Below are 18,625 nucleotides of genomic sequence, written 5' to 3'. Positions count from 1 at the left end.
TTCTCTCTGACCTGCCTGATAGATATCCTTTGTGCATCTTAGGGCCCCCTTGAATTTCTTCTATGCTAAGTGGGTTATTGTAATGTCACCCACGAAAATATTTTGAAGGTCAATAAAAAGGAAATTTAGAAAAAGATATAATTTTTCAACAATTATTTCGAGTGGCGTGTCTAACCCTAACCTGCACAGGATTCCATTGATAATATCTTCATTTTTCTTCTCCTGTGTATTGGTAACTTCAAATATAATATTTTCAGATATTTATTTTACACAATGTTGTATCAAATTAATATTACAAATAGCTGGAAAAGTCAATGCTCCAATACCCGTCCTATTGTAATTAAACAAGAGCAAGTGCTTTACTTGGCCCCACAAAAGGAAAGCTGAACGTCATTTAATATACTGCAGCGTAAAATGATCATGGATATAATACATTAGATGTTAAATAATCTTATATAGAAATCACTTATTTAAATCCTTACCGGGACAAACTCATCAAAATACCATATTAATTCATTGAGCCATTTTCCTCATACTTCTTCCTCCTTTTCTTCTACTTCTTCTTCTATGAAACACCCAATATTTCTCTTACTAACTTGTATAAAATTGAGCAGTTCTACGTTTGCATAATCATACAAGCTACAACGTTTAAGGAAAAACTTATAACCTTGTAAATATATTAAGAAACCACCCACAAAACAGACACTGAAAAGCAGAAAAAACGTAATAAAACGCAGACGACTAACGTACTTATATAGCACACAATAATTTAATACTATTATATATTTTACAAATCTTGATGTCGTGCCAAGCTGAAAGCATTAATGGCTAATATAGAATTATTTTGTTGCAAACAAGAGAAGTACTAGAAATGATACGCGGTGATCTACATGTGTTAGCCTATATATAATTGAAAAGGAGACAGCAAGTACACTACACATGTGAAATACCTCACTTGAATGGCCTCTGTAGGAGGCGTGGCGATCATTTGTAGATCAGAACATAACACGCTCCGAAACACCAGAAAACGTAGACAAAATGGGAAGCTATCATGTAATTGCATTGAGGCGTGATATATATATATAGATTTAAAAAGTAGCAGAATACGAATCTGACATCAAATGTTTGAATATCAAAATGGCGAATCCAACATGGCGGTTACAAAAAAAAAACTAAGGATTTGAAATTGGGTATGTAGAGATATTTGGCGTCGCTAAGTATGAATCGGATACCAAAAGTGTAAAGTTCAAATTGGAGGATCAAGATGGCGGACAAAATGAAAAACACTGCTGGAGCAACACAACTGAAAAATTACAATGGCAGCGAAAAGGTGTGGGTCCTGGAGTGACAATATGTGTTATGCTTCGACGTATGTCTTTCCGGTATCACCTTAAGCAGTTTACACTTGTAGCCTCTAGGTATGTACTGGTGTGGGTAACATGCATGTAAGAGGATGAGAGAAAGAGTGTACAATGATTAATGATAATGGTATAGGGAAAAGGAACAGGTGTAACAGAGGATTTTACGACAAAATACATAAGAACATGCAATTCAGGATTCTTTCTGTTTGCAGTTATGGCGAATGGGCTCGTCAAAAGAAAAATTAATGTCCTTGACACCTTGAAATGGAACGTATGGTACATCAAAACCCACTTTGTACCAGGCGTGCCTAAACAAGAGGCCATAATAGGTCGACAGAAATTGACTTAACATGAAGCTATGAATTTTCAAGACGTTTCAAGAAGTGCTTCGTTTCCTGTAGGAAGGCATGTTCAGTGAACCGTTTCAAAAAAATCTTTCCACTTATGGAAGAAAAACACATCCAGTGGTTGGATGAAAGCAGTAGAAACTGGTGGAAGGATTTTTAATGTAATCGCAACGCTATCATCTTGGTACAGTGTTACTGACGTTTGAGCACTCCAGCCATCTGCAGTAAGAACAGCCTTCTTTGCTGTAAATCTCTCTAGACAATACGTTAGGTATGAGGACATTACGGAAGAAATCGCGAAGTTCCTTGTTTAACTTCCCGGAATGCGAATGCATCGAATGACAAGATTCTGGTAATTGGGAACTATTATGGTGGGAGGAAACTGTCCCCCAATTTCTTGCAAGCAAACAACATTAGAGATAACAACTCCTCTCCACAGACAGAACTGGTTGTAGTGTACGAATGCGTGCGAGTATTTAGCTGCGCAACTAATGCCGTTATTTTTGCACTTGTGTGCGATAATGTGCGGTTCAATAGTAAAGTATAATTAAACCCGGATTGATCGGTATTCAAAATCTAATTTGGACCAAAGTTTAGGTAAATGATATCCACAAAATCTAGATGAAATTCTATGCCCTGTTCGACAATGTCTTCTGTTTCGAGAAACACCTTTGTAGATGTGAAGACACAGATTCTTGTAGATGACGAAAGAAACCGTTTCTTAAATGTTCGTATTCTAGTATGTGAAGCTTTAAATCCCGTCAAACCAATAAGCTCGGCTTGATAATGGCCATAGAGGCTCGGTTCGTGAACTGATATCTCTCACTCTCCTGGTAGAATGAACTCTTGAAAACGGTATTTGGTCATCAACGAATACTTATCATACTGTTTCCTATTAGTCAACATAATTTTGATATCTACGTAAATACGTACGACTGTTTATTTTCGGAAACCTTGCCCTGATGGTAGAAAACGACCACTGAGGATATTCCCTCTGCGCCTGTACTACACGTTGTGCATAGTGCAAAAGTGCATTTGCAGAAGCCTGTGACTGTTTTGAAGCATCCATGTTGTCATAAGTTACATCAATGTCGTCACTATCGAAAGCATCATCAGTGTATTTCATCAATCATTTCGTAATCGAATTTATCCTCGTTGTCCATCGAATTGACCATAGAAATTATTCTCTCTACTGATTGTATCTTTTTCCGAAATGCATTGCCTTCAACAGTGAGGAAAGTTTCAAGTTTCTTTAAAAGCTGAAACACTTTCAATGCCCTAATTTTCATTTCAAACAATAAATCGCAGACCTGTAATTTTACACGTGAACAGAATGGAACGAAAATATAGCAAGTGCTGCAGAACCATGTCCTGTAAAAACGTACTTCTACAGGAAATTATGTACGAAATCTGCAATTATATACCAAATAAAACGTAACCACGACAGAATTTGTACAAATATTTACATCATACTAATGTGTACAAACTATAATATGTCAAACAAGTATTCTATACGTATACACGGTGAAACACATCTTGCTGTTTGCACCTTTAACCCTCTGGTAGATTATCCGAATGAAAAATGTGATTGTACAATTTAACACTCACTGTCTCGAGTATCGTAATAATAACACCGTGAAAGCACTCGTTCCCAAGGTGTGACTGCACAAATAATAGTTGCTGTGAAAATAACAAACTGATTTACTTTCCCATGGCTGCTACTGCCATATCCTTCCTACAGACCACAACGTACACACAGAACCATAGACGCGTTAGTTAACACAAAAATGCATAACTTTTGTGATTTCAGCAAAACGTTTAGATGCATAATTTTTAAGCATGCAAATAAATGCATAATGAAAACTGTGTTAATTGATTAACTTCTGTGCATAAAATTCATTATGCAGGTAAACGTTTTGCTGAAATCACAAAATGTTAAGCATTTTTTGTCTCCTATTGAAGCATATGTATGTATTAATTGAAACAGTGGTTTGTATCGCTGGTTGCATATTCCTTAATATATACAGGATTTCCAAGGGTGTGGAAACAATTTTTTTTAAAAAAATTAGAACACTACTAAAAAATGTGAAATCGAGGATTTTTGGTGTGATGAAGGACAGATTGCAAATATTCCATATTACATGAAAGCCTCTATGGCCATTTTGGAAGTTGCCATGCTGAATTTGAGTTAATTCAGTGAAATATGGACTCTACGATATACTACTATCTTTGAAATAAAGTGCGATTTTTTAAAGACATTAATAAGATTGTTTTTATATTCTTTGTTAACGAAATTTTGATCACATAGGTCTAGAACATATACAAAAACTTGTTATTGTAAATTCATGATCATAATTTCGTTCAGGATACAAACAGAGACAAAACTACCATATTGTCGTCACGAAATCACACTCTATTTCAAAAATAGTATCGGATCGTAAAGTTCCCATTTCACTGAATTAATTAAAATCCAGTATGATACCTTCCAAAATGGTCGCAGAGGCTCTCATGTAAAGTGGAATACTTTCACTCTGTCACGTATCACACCAATAAACCTCGAATTCATAGTTTTCGTAGTATTCTAAATTCATTAAATCGTTTTCCACTCTTGACAATCCTGTATATCAGATGTGCAATATACGTTTTAGGCCACTCAATTCATGACACCCATCTAAACTACGTCCCAACAATTATGAGAAAATAGTTACAAAGGCCTTCAAATAATATATCGTGCAAATCAAAAAAGGAAAAGAACTCAATTTATTATACATAGCTTTTTGTTTTACAGGTTGCTCTAGAAGAGCAGTTTTGTCATTTTCACTAAAGATAAAACCCCAAATTAGCTTTGGTAAAATAAAAGAGCTTGGGGCTAATGTTAGAAAAATCTCACCGATAGCAAATCAAGCGATGGGAGAGAAAAAAAACTATACAGAGTAAAATAAATGGAAGGTACCAACTCAGATTTTATTGTGTATTATAAATCAAACTTTGTATGTCTATGTTTTCTGAATCTTTCTGTCGCTTTTTATATGGATGTATTTTAGTATACTAATTTATGTCCGTTTGGCCTTTTCCCGTTTCGCCATATGCCCTCAAAACATTTTGACATACAATCAAGAAGGATGTTATCTTAACGTGGAACGGAAATTCCCGTTTGGCCTTTTCCTATTTGCCCTTATAACATACAAGGGGATTTTCATTCTGATTCTGTAACAAAGAGAGATTTATCTTATTCTCAAACGCAACGTTTCTTCTATTCCAGACAAATTAAACTCAAATATCTTACAAGAACATAAATGTTATTATCACACCCGAAATAGCATATCAAGTTTCTATGTGGATATAACATGAAACAGCATCAATATATGAAATTACATCAATTTGACTGTTCTTAAGTCTATCTTTTAGGCGGTGAATCCATAGTAAAAGTAGTAGTAGTAGCAGTAGTAGTAGGAGGAGGAACCGGTTAGAAGACCCGCAGAAGTTGCTTGGGTTCTGTTCTGGACATGAAATGGGCAAATTAAAGACTTACTCAAATTTTTCTGTACATTTTACAATCCATGGATCCGATAGTAAAACTTCACCAAAACTACTTGTCATATTGTACTTGATGATTACTCTGGTAGAAGAATGATGTCAGTAAATGATGAAACTTTTCTCTCTTTAGAGGTAGGGCTTAAGGGGTTTGCTCGTTAAGGCTGTTGCTACCTCTTTGTCAAGTCGAGTTTTCCCCTATCTAATAACATTGGAACTTTTCTCGAATTTTTCTCAGTAACCAATGAACAAATCCCTACAAAAATTTGCATGGAGTCAGGTCAATAATAAATGATTCCTTATATGAGCTTATTATTTTACTAAAAGCCTCCAATTAAGTTATTCATTCCCTCCCTTTTTTTTCATGTGAAGATTTGCAACAGTGCGATCTCTCTTTCTTCCTGTTTGTGTTAGCAGCGTGCGAGAAATTCGGGCTAGCCATTTAAAACAGGTTTTAAAACTGTCCATAACGCATCTGCGGAATGAATGTTTCTACCCCTGTCGCCTTTTTCGAGGACAGATTTATGGCACTTAGAAGAGTGGGCGCTCTTTATTTTCTTTGCTGAACCTATTGCTTTTAGTATATTCGTCCAGTCTTATTGGAAGTTTTTGTGGTTACTTTCAAATCTAGCAAGGTGCCTCTTGCATCTCGTGTATTTCATAGTCTTAGATTTAGTTATTGGTTATATAAATATAAATTAACAGACGGCTGTGATACCAGATCAATAATAATAATAATAATAATAATAATAATAATAATAATAATAATAATAATAATAATAATAATAATTAATATTATTATTATTATTATTATTATTATTATTATTATTATTATTATTATTATTATTATTATTATTATTATTATTATTATTATTATTATTATTATAGGGAATCCGTGGAACAAGAGCCTGTAAGGAGCAGGGAATCTCGGTGCGGCTTTGACAGTAGTAACCTAGTTAAAATGTGAGGTCACCACATTGGTTCTCCCTTGCCGGTAATGCTCGTTTCCCTTCCGCCTTTAGCGTAGGAGATCCTTATTCGATTCCCGGCGGGAGCTCATGTGGTTCGGAATCCACGTTAATCAAATCAGTAGTCTCGTTTCACATAACCTCGCTGCTGAAAGGGACGTTAAAATCAATTTATTGTTTCAGTGCCGACACCAGCTGGGTTTTCACATTGAATACACTAGCGCTCTTTCACTTTTGTAACCTCACGGAAACAGGTAAACCAGTTAAGGTAGCATTTTGGACTAATAATTATAATTGTAATATGTTTCGCTTTAACAACTTTGAATACTATTATAGAATTTTTATGCTAAATAGTAATATTTTTTTTTTTTTTTTACCACATGCGAAGAAAATTTAGAAATAAACCTTCTTTGTTACACAAATTTGTTCTTAGCGTGAATGCTGTCGAATTCTATTTCTAGTGATGATAAATTTTTCGGTATTGATTCAGTATCGCGAATCAATTGGGAAATTGAGGAACTGACCACACATTACCCTTATTACAGAGCGCATTTGTAGGAGAAAGTGAACTGTAGTATCAGGGATTCTTTTATTACACAAGAAAGACATATCTATACATAATGAAATAGGCTCCACTAGACAATGTACATACAAATATCATTTTCTATTATTATAACTTTTCGAAATATGAATAGGGATTTATTTCTTGGTTACAGGATATAGTGTAACCTGATAATAATAACCTTGAAACTTACGCATTCTACACATGGAATATTTATTTCCAAACGGTGGAAGTGAAATTTCATATATGGCTACAACACATACAGTATTATACTAATAGTACAACATATATTATTAATAGAATAATTTTAATTTTATACATTATCTTTTTGATGCTTCATTTTAAAATACAGACCTTACTTTTTATTGAAGTACACCCGTTTGTCAATGTCATACTTATTCAACTAAAACATTTTCGCATGAGTATAAAAATATGTGATGGAATACTGTTTCATCAAGCTACCACATTAATGAAATTCGAGTCGAGACAAAAAAATATACAAGTTAAAATATACACACACATCAGCGAGAACATTATGACTATCTACCTAATTGTCAGTATGTTCACCTTTGGCACGGATAACAACGGCGACACGTCTTGGTATGGACGCAATGATCCTTTGTAAATCGCTGGAGAGAATTGGTACCACATATGCACACAGGTCAACTGATTCCCGTAAATTCCGGGAAAGGGGCGATGCGCTCTGACGTCACGTTCAATCACATCCCAGATGTGTTCGATTAGGTTCAGATCCAACGAGTTGGACGGCTAGCACATCACTTGGACGGCTAGCACGCCACTGTGATCTTCGAACCACTCTATCCCACTCCCGACCTTGTGGCATGGTGCATTATCTTGTCGAAAAATGTCACTACCGTTGGGAAACATGGTCGTCATGAAGGGGTGTACGTAGTCTGCAAACAGTTTGACGCCTGGGCCGTTGTGGTGCCTTGCTCGAGCTCCACTAGACACATGGATGCTCCCAGAAATTGGTTTCAAAACTGTTTCTGAGTGAATACTTTCTTCAAAATAATATTACAAATTATAGAAAGATTTTCGAGACATTAGAGTCGAGTCGAGATTTTTACGAGTAGTCTCGAATCGAAAATTCGAGTCGAGAAATAAGTTTGTCTCGACTCGTCTCGAATTTTACAAAGTGTGTCTCGACTCGAATTCGAGTCGAGATTCGAGACATGTCTCGACTCGTGCGCATCCCTAGCTAGTGCCGTTTAAGTTTGTTTCGAGTGTTATTTATGAATACAGTTAGGGTTAACTTTCTGTTTAACTACAAGGAAGCCCGTTGGGGATGATTTGAACGTGGCAAGTATATAGCATCATGCTATTACCCAGAAATCACATCTATGGTACATCCTTTTTTCAAAGTTTCATTTCTTCCACGTATAACGCTACATGCAAATAAGATCTCTGGTTCAAGGAAAATTCCAAACAACATCTAAGTAGCAAAGTACGTAAAGCAGCGATCCCTACTGTGAAACATTTAAACTTTTGATAGATAACCAACAAGGAGCTATGCTGTTAATTTTTTTTTTATTTCGTTTTGCAATATGAACTGGCCCTTATTTGTTATAAATTTCCTGAGTTTTCCAGACGGAATTGTCTTCCAATAAGAAAATAATAGGTTATCTAAAGCTCAATAAATCCATTTCAACTGGAATACAAAATTATTTGCAATGTCGTATAATATTGGTAACGTTATCTTCAAAAATCACTTACAGTTGACATAGAAACCAAGGAACACTACTAACGTCTCTCGTATTTTTGGGAGAATTAGTTTTAATCAGCAGCTTTTCCCTCTTTCTACCTTTGATTTATTGACCTTTGAAAACAACAGTAATAGATGTTCTTCTCGTACAAGGTTTTTAAGAGATGAAGAAAATATTACAACGTGTGCCCAATATAAACGTAAATAGGAGCCCAAAGGTAAGGAATACCCGAAAATGAGACTGCTTCAATGCGGCCGAATCCCAAGATAGATAGATAATCAATTTACACGGTAGCATGTAATGCATGTCTTGATCAATGAGAAAATGAAACTTCTACAAAACTAAGGTCAAGTTGGGCAAATGGCCAATTTTAGGATTACCATATTCTGAAATGTCAAAATGTGAGCATACTTCTACGTGTACTCCCCTCCTTACCTGGGTAATATGCAGAAAGCTTATACTAAACACAATAGTAAGAAGTAGAGTCCCGGTGTGACTAGATTTAGCCATGTTCAAGACAACGAAACAATTTGGTCAGGAAATGTATGTGGATGGAAATTTTAACTCTCAAAATGCGGTCATGTCTGTAAAAATGCTAATGTATGGTAACCATACCCAACGTACTTTGAGATGTCGGCAAATTAACGGTTTTATTTCTGAAATATGAAATCTATGGTAGTTTCCATTAAGTTTCTTGGAGTTTAATTAGTATAAAAATGCGAACTTTTTTTTTTTTTTTTTGCTTTTAAAATAGTATACGAAGTTATGACTATAACTGCAAAGGCAGTTATTTATACATATGCAGTAATTTATATTATGCATGAAATATGATAATAATGCATTTGAAATTTGTTTCAGGTGGAAAGAAAAGACAAAGAACAGTTACCGGATATAGATATAGTGATTTTACATAAAAATCTGCTCCTAGAAACGCTTTAGTAAATAACGTTGTTCAATATAGATTTTCTAATGGAGTTATGAATAACCATTTTTGGACAATTTTAGAGTGCTAAACATGAAAATAGCACTGAAAAAGCGAGATTAGTTTTTGTTTTGAATTGTCGCGGAGAAAAGGGTGAATCTAAAAATTACACTATTCTCCAAATTTTAGTAGGTATTGTGTAACGGAGACATAAGCAGACATTATTGGATAAGGGTGCTGAAGACGAAAATGGCAAAGGGGTTTCTTGCTTTGATGTTACAGAGAAAAGGGAGGAAATGGAAGGTTTATGTATTTTTCCCACTTTCATGTGGGAACTTCACAAATTCTGCACATTTTTCAAAGCCACGCATATTATGGCCTTTGTATTATTTTTATATGTTTTGTATGCCACTTTATTCAAAAAAGTTATAATTATAATAATAATAAAGAGGTATTCGCTTTCATATACACTAAAAGTATCTTTATTCAATAGAGACAGTTCGCTTCTAATTGCTTACAACTGTCTATCCATGAACGGGGGAAAAGCTAATGTAAAAGAAGAATGGATTTGTTCTCATTGTTTTTATTTCTTTTTTTCTGCTTTCAGCAAAGAAAAAGTACTCCAACGCCTCCTCACTGAAATGCCATAAATATGTCATTCTTGAAAAGGGTCCCCTCGCAGCTGTGGACAATGTTCAACCTCAAAGTAACCCTCCGCAACCTGCTAGAACCGAGTGTCGTCAATGCGTTGTTGCGAATCTTCACATGATAAAAAAGGGGGGAATGAATAACTTAATTGGAGGCTTTTAGTAAAATTATAAGCTCATATAAGGAATCCTTTATTATTGACCTGACTCCGTGCAAATTTTTGTAGGGATTTGTTCATTGGTTACTGAGAAAAATTCGAAAAAAGTTCCAATGTTATCAGATAGGGGAAAACTCGACTTGACAAAGAGGTAGCAACAGCCTTAATGATTAGAATTGTCATCATTCGTTAGACCGAGATTTCCTCACGACAGTAAATGCAAAAATAGATTTTGCTCAGAAAATCACTTTATTGGGCCATAGCTGTAATGTCGTTAGCGTCTCTATGAAGAAAAATATTGACAGAGTAGATTATGACGCATCCTCTCTTTTTGGAAGAAGTAAAAAATTCTAGATAAAAAGGAAGAATCAGAAATTTGAATTAGTAAATAAAGTTAGAGTTAAAAACCTTAGTAATTTTGATGTGTTTAGCGAAAATGAGTGTGAAGACAGTTGTGTTCCACTAGAAACAGAAAAAAAAATCTAATAAAAAAGGATTAACTCCTTGACGCCGAAATTACTTAAAATAGTTCGAAAAAATATTAAGTTAACTATTTTACATAATTCAGGGTTACTAAAGTTGAATCAACTGATAAATATGTGGAAAATAATTTTTTTACTGTATATTTCCGGTATGTAGCGAATTCGAAATGTTCGACAGGTAGGTTACGTTTCTCTTTGCACACAGAAAATGACAATGCTTATACATTTTACATTTAGAATATTACAAACTAGCAGCGTTCACCCCGCTTCGCTGCGGTCACCCCGGAACGCAATAAACTTTGTTACTTAGATAATTTTTACTTTTTCGCTTTCAAATTGCAGTAAATGTTAACATTATAGCGCCTGTCATTTATGTTAACCCGCCGAGTGACACGGTCATGCGGGTTGCATATAAATACGTTTATTTTTATACCTATGATGAACTAACAAAGGATTTGTACGTTATGAAAACTTGAATGGTCAATTATCTCAAGACACTGGTAATTAAAAATTAAAGTGATATGATAAAAACCATCTAGGGTCCAAATCCTAATAACCCCCCAAAAATGAAAGAAATTGGTTCAGCCGTATTAGCGTGATGAGCTAACAAAGGATTTGTGCGTTCTCTTTTATATAATAGATTATTTGTAAATTACTTAGTCAGTTTTTGTCTGACTTCACAACTTTGTGTCATATTTACCACAATTGTATTTTCAACTGCTCATGGAGTTCCAGGAAACATTTTTTGATCTTGTTCAGACAAAGATGAACATTACATTTGGAACACTTATCACTGTAAGTCTCTTCCAGTTTGACTTCTTGCAACGCTGCCTTAATTTCATAACAAGATACTAGTGCGCTACTGCATTTGTGCGCACTTCAGTGGATGGAATTGCTTGCACTGGACCACGATGCCTCTTCTGTTGGGATTTTCTATCAATGGATGAGGATGTGTGCCCTCTTTTTCATTTGGCTAGGTCTTTTCCTTCCACACAAAGAGATGCTGCAACTGCTGTTCTGATGAAAAGGCCATCTTTCTACTTCTTCTTCGAGATCCCTAGGAATTCACAGTCACGACGGTACAGTAACCTGAAAGAAATTTTACGTTTTCAAAAATAATTCCCAAAATATACAAACAACCCACTAATCCTCCTTCAATCAGTGTACGAAATTGTTGGCGAGGGAAGCAACAACATACACATGTACAAGAAAATAGTTACTTATAGGGATTTGTAAGAAAAAAGCTTAAAGCGTGAGGAATCCTCTTTCTCTAGTGCTTCTCACCTTCCTCTCCCTCGGTATATTTTTTAAAACTTTTCTGTAGTATGGGCATGCAGTACAAGCTATTACTATGTGCGTATTATTGTATTTATCAAACATAAACATCATTAGTGATATTTATCAGGACCATCTAAAAATGTTAGTTATTACTGCCGAATGTCGCGATAAAAGCGACCTACCACATTTTTGTAATATGTCGAGAAACATTTCTTCCAAAATGGACATTTAACGTCCCTGTAACCGTTGAATATTCATAAGTGTTAGACACTTTTTTATATTACGAACACGTACCTGTTTTGCAATAGAGCAAAAGATGAAAACAGCAAAAAACACAAAAACACGTTGTTCTGCTACCGCCAAAACCCTCCCAATCAGAAGTACATAAAATCGTCGGTAGATGGTCTACTAAGCAAGGATAAGTTGATCGGTACGTCGCGTATTCGTTGCAATTGGCATCTGCGGCCACAGCCCCTCATAGGCTCGTAGAAGCACGCATAAGAAGTCGCGGATTCGTGACAGACGTCCAAAATGGGTTAAGCACAAGGAGCAGTGTGCAACTGAATCGTTGAATGAGATAAATGAAAGAAACAAAATATATAAGCATTTACGTAGTAAGTACCAAAATCAGGTAGTTAATGTTGAATCTTTAAAAGAATTAAATTTTAATATAGCACAACAAAAAAATTTTGCATGTGTTGTATGGAAAACACATAAATTACAAAATGAAATAAAAGAATACTATGGCATGTATAAAATAAACCTTGTTAACCAAATTAATCCAAAGTTTGTAGTAGAAAACGGAAGTTCAAAATTTGGATATTTCCCTTCTGCAAATTACATTAGTGAAAAGGTAGCTGAAATACACGATCCTAATTATCAACAAAAACAACAACTTTATGATTTATTGAAACATAGTAGTGATGTACAATCCGCGGCAAAAAACTTGCAACATGAGAATTAAAGTTTATTGTGAAACTACGCCTAACAACACAGGGAATGAACATAACGTCTAAGTGGAACGAATCACGCCAGGATAAACCTCGACCTCCTCCCGTGAACACTTATTTTAGAGCAAAAGACTTCGTCATTTCACAATAAACTTATATTCTCATGTTGCAGGTTTTTTGCCGCGGATTGTACCAGGCAAATGTAATAAAGTTGAGTATAATATAGGAGTAGATACTAACAAAGCAATTGTTAAAAGACAGTATCCATTACCGTTTAAATTTAAAGAAATCATTGAAAAACAAACAAATAAATAAATAAATAAATGGTTCGGATGTGAAATTATAAAAGAATATATATATATATATATATATATATATATATATATATGGCAGACATGGCAGACATATCAAAATTTACACTGACCACCATTCTTCGAAAACTTCCATAACATATGGAATTAAAACTCGAGATTAGCAACATGGAGCCTAGAAATACAGGGTCGCGATGTAGAAGTAATTTATATTCAAGGAAAACACAATCAAGGTAGTGATGTTCTCTCGTTAATTATGCTGCAGTTCGAAAAAGAAAAGCAGGAAATGAATAAAATTGAAGTTTTACTTTCATGCTTTGGAAATCTTACTGTTGAAGAACTTATAAATAAACAAAAGGAATATCCACAGTCTGAAAAGATAATCAAGTTATTGGAAACTTCTAATTATCCTACCTAAAGATGAAAGAGAGGAACATTGAAAATTTTAATAACAAATTAGGTAATGGCATTTTGTTTTAAAAAATATCATTTCCTAAATTCTTGGAAAATTTGTAAAAAATGAAATGAAATCTTTGAGTTTTACATCCCACGCTTATGCCGGTTAGGCTAAAGGAGACGGTGATTATGAGAAATGAGTGAAATGGTGGAATGAAGAAAGTGGGAGGAAACGGGAGAACCCCGAGAAAATCCACGCACACGGTGTTTGTCCACCACAAAGTTCACTTGGCGGGAGCAGGGTTTGAACCCGGGACCCCATGCACCAGAGGTGAACGCTTTACCACTGAGCCACCGCGGCCCCTTGGAAAATTTGTGTACCACCTTCTTTGGTATAGGAATTTGTTAAAAATTTTCATGAGCAGGAGCATTTTGGTTCGAAAAAACTCGCCTTTATTAAAGAATGTTGTTATTGGAGAGAGAAGAAGTGTTACTGATTATATTAGAGACTGTACAGATTGTAAGTTAACAAAAGTTAAAAAAAAAAACTTCTCCACCAGCTAAACCAACACAAACTACAGCAGGAAAAATATATGATATATATGCTTTCTTTAGATATTGTAGATCTGTACCCTGCTTCTCACAATAGAAATAAGTTTGCGTTGTCAGTGTTAGATGTTTTCGGTACATATGTAATGTTTCCCATCGGAAGTGTTATTGCCAGGTGTGTTCTAAAATGTCTAGAACAATATTATTTTCCGCTTCTCGGAGTTCACACTTTTTGTTTTGGTTGATCTTCAACCTAGTTTAAGGTGGATACTTAAATTAGCTGTGGATTTCATATTTCTTTTATTCACGTAAAAACTAAAGCAAAATTACATTCGTGGTATTCCTGTCACGACTTCCGACATGCAAGTTAACAACAGATAACTAACATAGACTATCAAATTTCAATCTGTTGTACTTCTCCTCTTCAGTAATCAGTCAGAACCGTTTACAACTGTTAAGAAACAACTTAAACACATCATAAATGTATATCGACTAGTACGGTGAGCTTATACTTCAAAGGTTAATAATGGTAGTTCTTTTATTTCTAACAAATTCAAAGGAAAAATAAAAGAATATAAAATTAAAATTCATTATGTTAGCTCATATCACCCAAAGAGCTCGGGAGTGGAAAGATCTATAGAGAAACGAATCGTTTGTTTAAATGGTTGTGAACGACGATCATGTATTGTGGGAAAAGTATACCCCTCAAATTATCATATTATTGAGTTACTCTTTTATGTGGTAGTTTAGGTGTAAGCCCAATATAAATTCATATTAATGTAAAACCGCAATATTCTGTATTTCGGCATTTTGAGATTGTAATAATTGACAAATATGATGAAAATGAACATTTAAATTGAGAAAATAAATTTATTATGAAAGACTTTCCTAGAAAGAAAAAACAATTCAAAAACATAATTAAAAGTACAATACGTCGCAAGAAAGTAAATATGTCATAAAAGGAAATGATTTGGTATTTTTACTTCAAAGACATCTTAGTTCAGCGAAGGATAAGAAAATTAGTAAAATCTTTCATTTATATAAAGGATCGTTGATTTGTAAACAAAAGGCCGACATACTATTTGCATTGGTAAATCCACTTACAGGTGATTCCTGCGGAATTTAGTCAATAGATCGTATCAAAGTTTGGAAACTTTCTTATAAAAGTAGACAATTATGGTTAGAAGTTGCTTAAAAAGATGTTCATGTTAAGAATTTAGGTCGGTAAGCCAAAACTGTCAAAAGACAGATTTACGTGAACCCGAAACAAATAGTCAATGTGAATTTCAGTCATACTATAAACATTATTTTTTATATAATCAACTGTCATAAGGAAAAGTCATAAGGAAAATCCTAAAATGTTTTAATGCAATTTTCAGATAGTGATCCACATTTGAAATACTTTATAGACGAGCTTAATTGTTCTAGTTATACGTTGCATTTTGTTTTAAATCATCTTGAACATTCCAAAGTTAGCAAACTGGGATGAAAAAAAGCCTTCATAGTGAAATTAACAATATGTGTTTTTTACTATTGATTTGAAATATATGACAAGAATGACTTTTATGTAATAGTAATGTTATCTCACTTATACCGCAAGCTATCGCAGCTGTTATTAATACCTTACACCACCCATTGTTAAGGGAGTCGTTAAATGCATAGTAAAAGAAAACATATCAAATATGTGAAAATAGTATGTAAAGTAAATGTTTTATATCGTTATATCATAATATTTTATATACCAAAAGAAGTTTTTGTTATAGAAGATGGAAACAAATTAAAAATGCTTTCCGCGGCAAAAGAGAACTCCTCCAAATTTTAAGTTTCAATGTCAAAGGTTTTCTTTTTTGGATCAAAAGATCCAATACATTTCAATCAATCATTTTCTTGTAGGCCTTATATCTGTAGAACTGCATATAGTGTAGCCCAACCCAAACTATCAGTTAACTCAGTATGGTGTGTTTATTCCATAGAAAATACGAAAATCGATTTAGGGTCCGTTCAAAAATTTTTTAGGCCCTGATCCAATTTGCCCAAAAAATCCAATGTTTCACTCAAAAATTTTCTTGTACGCCTTATATCTGAAGAACTACATATAGTGTAGCTAAACCCAAACTACCAGTTAACTTAGAATGATGTGCTTATTCCGTAGAGGATACGAAAACTCGATTTAGGTGCCGTTCAAAAGTTTTGCGACCCCTGATCCAGAAACTAATTGTAAAAATCGCAATCTTTGGATCCATTTTTGTTTTTTCTAAAATTCTTTTATATTATTTCTTTTTATAAAGACACCGCTCTTTAAGTATTGTTGCCATTTTCTAAGGGATAGAGAGTCAAGGATGTTAATATAGGTGGTTGACTTCTTGATGTAGGGAGTCACTCAATGACTGTAGTGGTATGACAACAGGAATGTTTGTAAGATATAATATGTGATTAAATTTTATCTATCTATCTGTCTGTCTATCAACTTATCTATCTATATCTATATATATTATATAGTTTGATGACCAATTCATTTTGCGTGATTTGTTATCATATAGTGTTAGTAATACATTACTAATAGAGTCTTTTTTAAATTCTATCTGACAATTTGATTGGATTTGTTAGGGTTTCTAACATAATATTATGAATGTTTTGTAATGAACAGTATTGTTGTATTGCTCATGGTATCATGCCGGATATCCTAGAATGTACTTAGAAGTAATTTTAAAAACAAATGATGTGATAATTTATATTAGTTATTCAGAAATTATATCTATATCTATCTATCTATCTATCTATCTATATCTATATCTATATATATATATACAGTATATATATGTCTTCAAGAATTGTGCATTTGGAATTATTGCTTAGTATAAATTTAGTAAAAACATTTTTCTTCCCATATAATTGTAGAATTTGAATTTTTTATTTAGTCATATGTTTTATTGATATTGTAACAATATCATATTCCAGTTATTTTAAATAACAGCAATGGTATAATGGCGTTCAATAATCATAAAATAAAAATGTTGAATACTGAAACGCAATTTTACTTTTAAAAATCTAAAGAAAAAGCAAGCGTAGCTCCAAAGGTTTTCTTATTATTACTATTATATGATTTATGTATTATTTACTTGTTTAGTATTATAATTTTTACAAATAACATCAATCCCTAATAGATTTGATAATAGATTTTTATCCTGGAAGAAATTACAAATCATTGGATGAAGTATCTAGTGAAAGTATCCTTTTAGTCAACTTCGATATCTTTCAGAAGTATTTGTGTGAATAGCGTTTTCCAAGATTTACTTCTAGTAAATATTGATATGTAAAACAGTGACGACCAATACCAAATTTTAAACTTTGAGTTAATTTCAATGCTTTGTGTTTTGTGACATAGTGGTTACCAATCACAGTAAATTTTAAATAATCATAAAATTGGTGGACCACAGTTCTTGAAAATTTTTTATAACTGAAAAAACCCTTCAGTCCTTACGACCGCCTATGTAACACTTTAGTTTTTCAACCATTATCAAAATAGTAAATTTTACACTCAGTTTCATGATTCTTTTACTCGTCCCTTGACTAGTGGTTCCATTTAGACTGTGCAAACGAAAACATGAAACTGTAAAATCGTGTGTTAGAGTTGGTAACTGTAAAGTAAAAAATGAAATGGTCATATATGGGAAACTGTGCAGTGAAATGGTCTCAGACGCGATCTACTACGCAATATCTGGAGAGGATAAATCAAAGTAGTGGACACGTTAAACGCGTACCTTAGTTAAACTTTAGATGAACATTATCTAATATTTTTTGTAAATTATGGAGTGCTAACAGGAAAAACTACGATTACAAATTTCTAGTAGTATAATATGTACTATTTTTGTTGACTAGATAATATTAAACCTTAGCATAAATTTCTCTCGTTCTGTCGTTCTCTCCCGCTGCGTTTAAACGAAATTGATCAACTATCGACCAAATATTTACCATTCGCCAAATACTCGAAAAAAAGTGGGAATACAATACCCCGGTACATCAACTATTTATGAATTTTAGAAAGGCGTACGACTCGGTTAGGAGAGAAACATTATACAACGTTCTTACAGAACTTGGAATACCGAGAAAGCTAATTGGATTAATTAAGATATGTTTAAATGAATCCCAAAGTAAAGTCCGGGTAGGAAAATTTTTGTCCAAAAGCTTTCAGGTCGAAAATGGCCTGAAACAAGAAGATGCGTTGTCGCCATTATTATTTAACTTTGTTCTGGAACACGCTATAAGGAAAATCAAAGATAAAAACCAGTGCCTAGAGTTGAACGGTATTCACCAGGTTATGGCATATGTTGATGATGTAAATTTAATAGGGGATGATAGGAGAACAATAGAAATAAATGCAGAGATCTTATTAAACGCTTGCTGAGACATGGGTTTAGAAGTAAATGCAGAGAAAG

At 33.8% G+C, this 18,625-nt stretch overlaps 1 protein-coding gene across 3 annotated transcripts in view; it reads right to left on the bottom strand.

Moving 5' to 3' along the window:
* LOC145686370 (BRISC and BRCA1-A complex member 2-like) overlaps positions 1 to 1,081 on the bottom strand; it is a 39,641-nt gene extending 38,560 nt beyond the window's left edge. The window contains exon 1 of one of the 3 annotated variants that reach the window (XM_081759636.1): positions 951 to 1,081. The gene's annotated coding sequence lies outside the window, so the exon portion shown is untranslated. Of the gene's footprint in view, positions 1 to 482; positions 922 to 950 lie in introns of those variants that run through there. The other 2 variants (XM_081759635.1, XM_081759634.1) reach the window with 2 other exon arrangements.
* Positions 1,082 to 18,625: the final 17,544 nt, after the last annotated feature.

This window comes from Thermobia domestica, chromosome 5 (genome assembly GCF_964235325.1).
Source record: "Thermobia domestica chromosome 5, izTheDome1.hap1.1, whole genome shotgun sequence".
Lineage (NCBI taxonomy): Eukaryota > Metazoa > Arthropoda > Insecta > Zygentoma > Lepismatidae > Thermobia > Thermobia domestica.
Note: the sequence above shows the minus strand (reverse complement) of the source record. Positions and strands in the feature narration are given on the sequence as shown.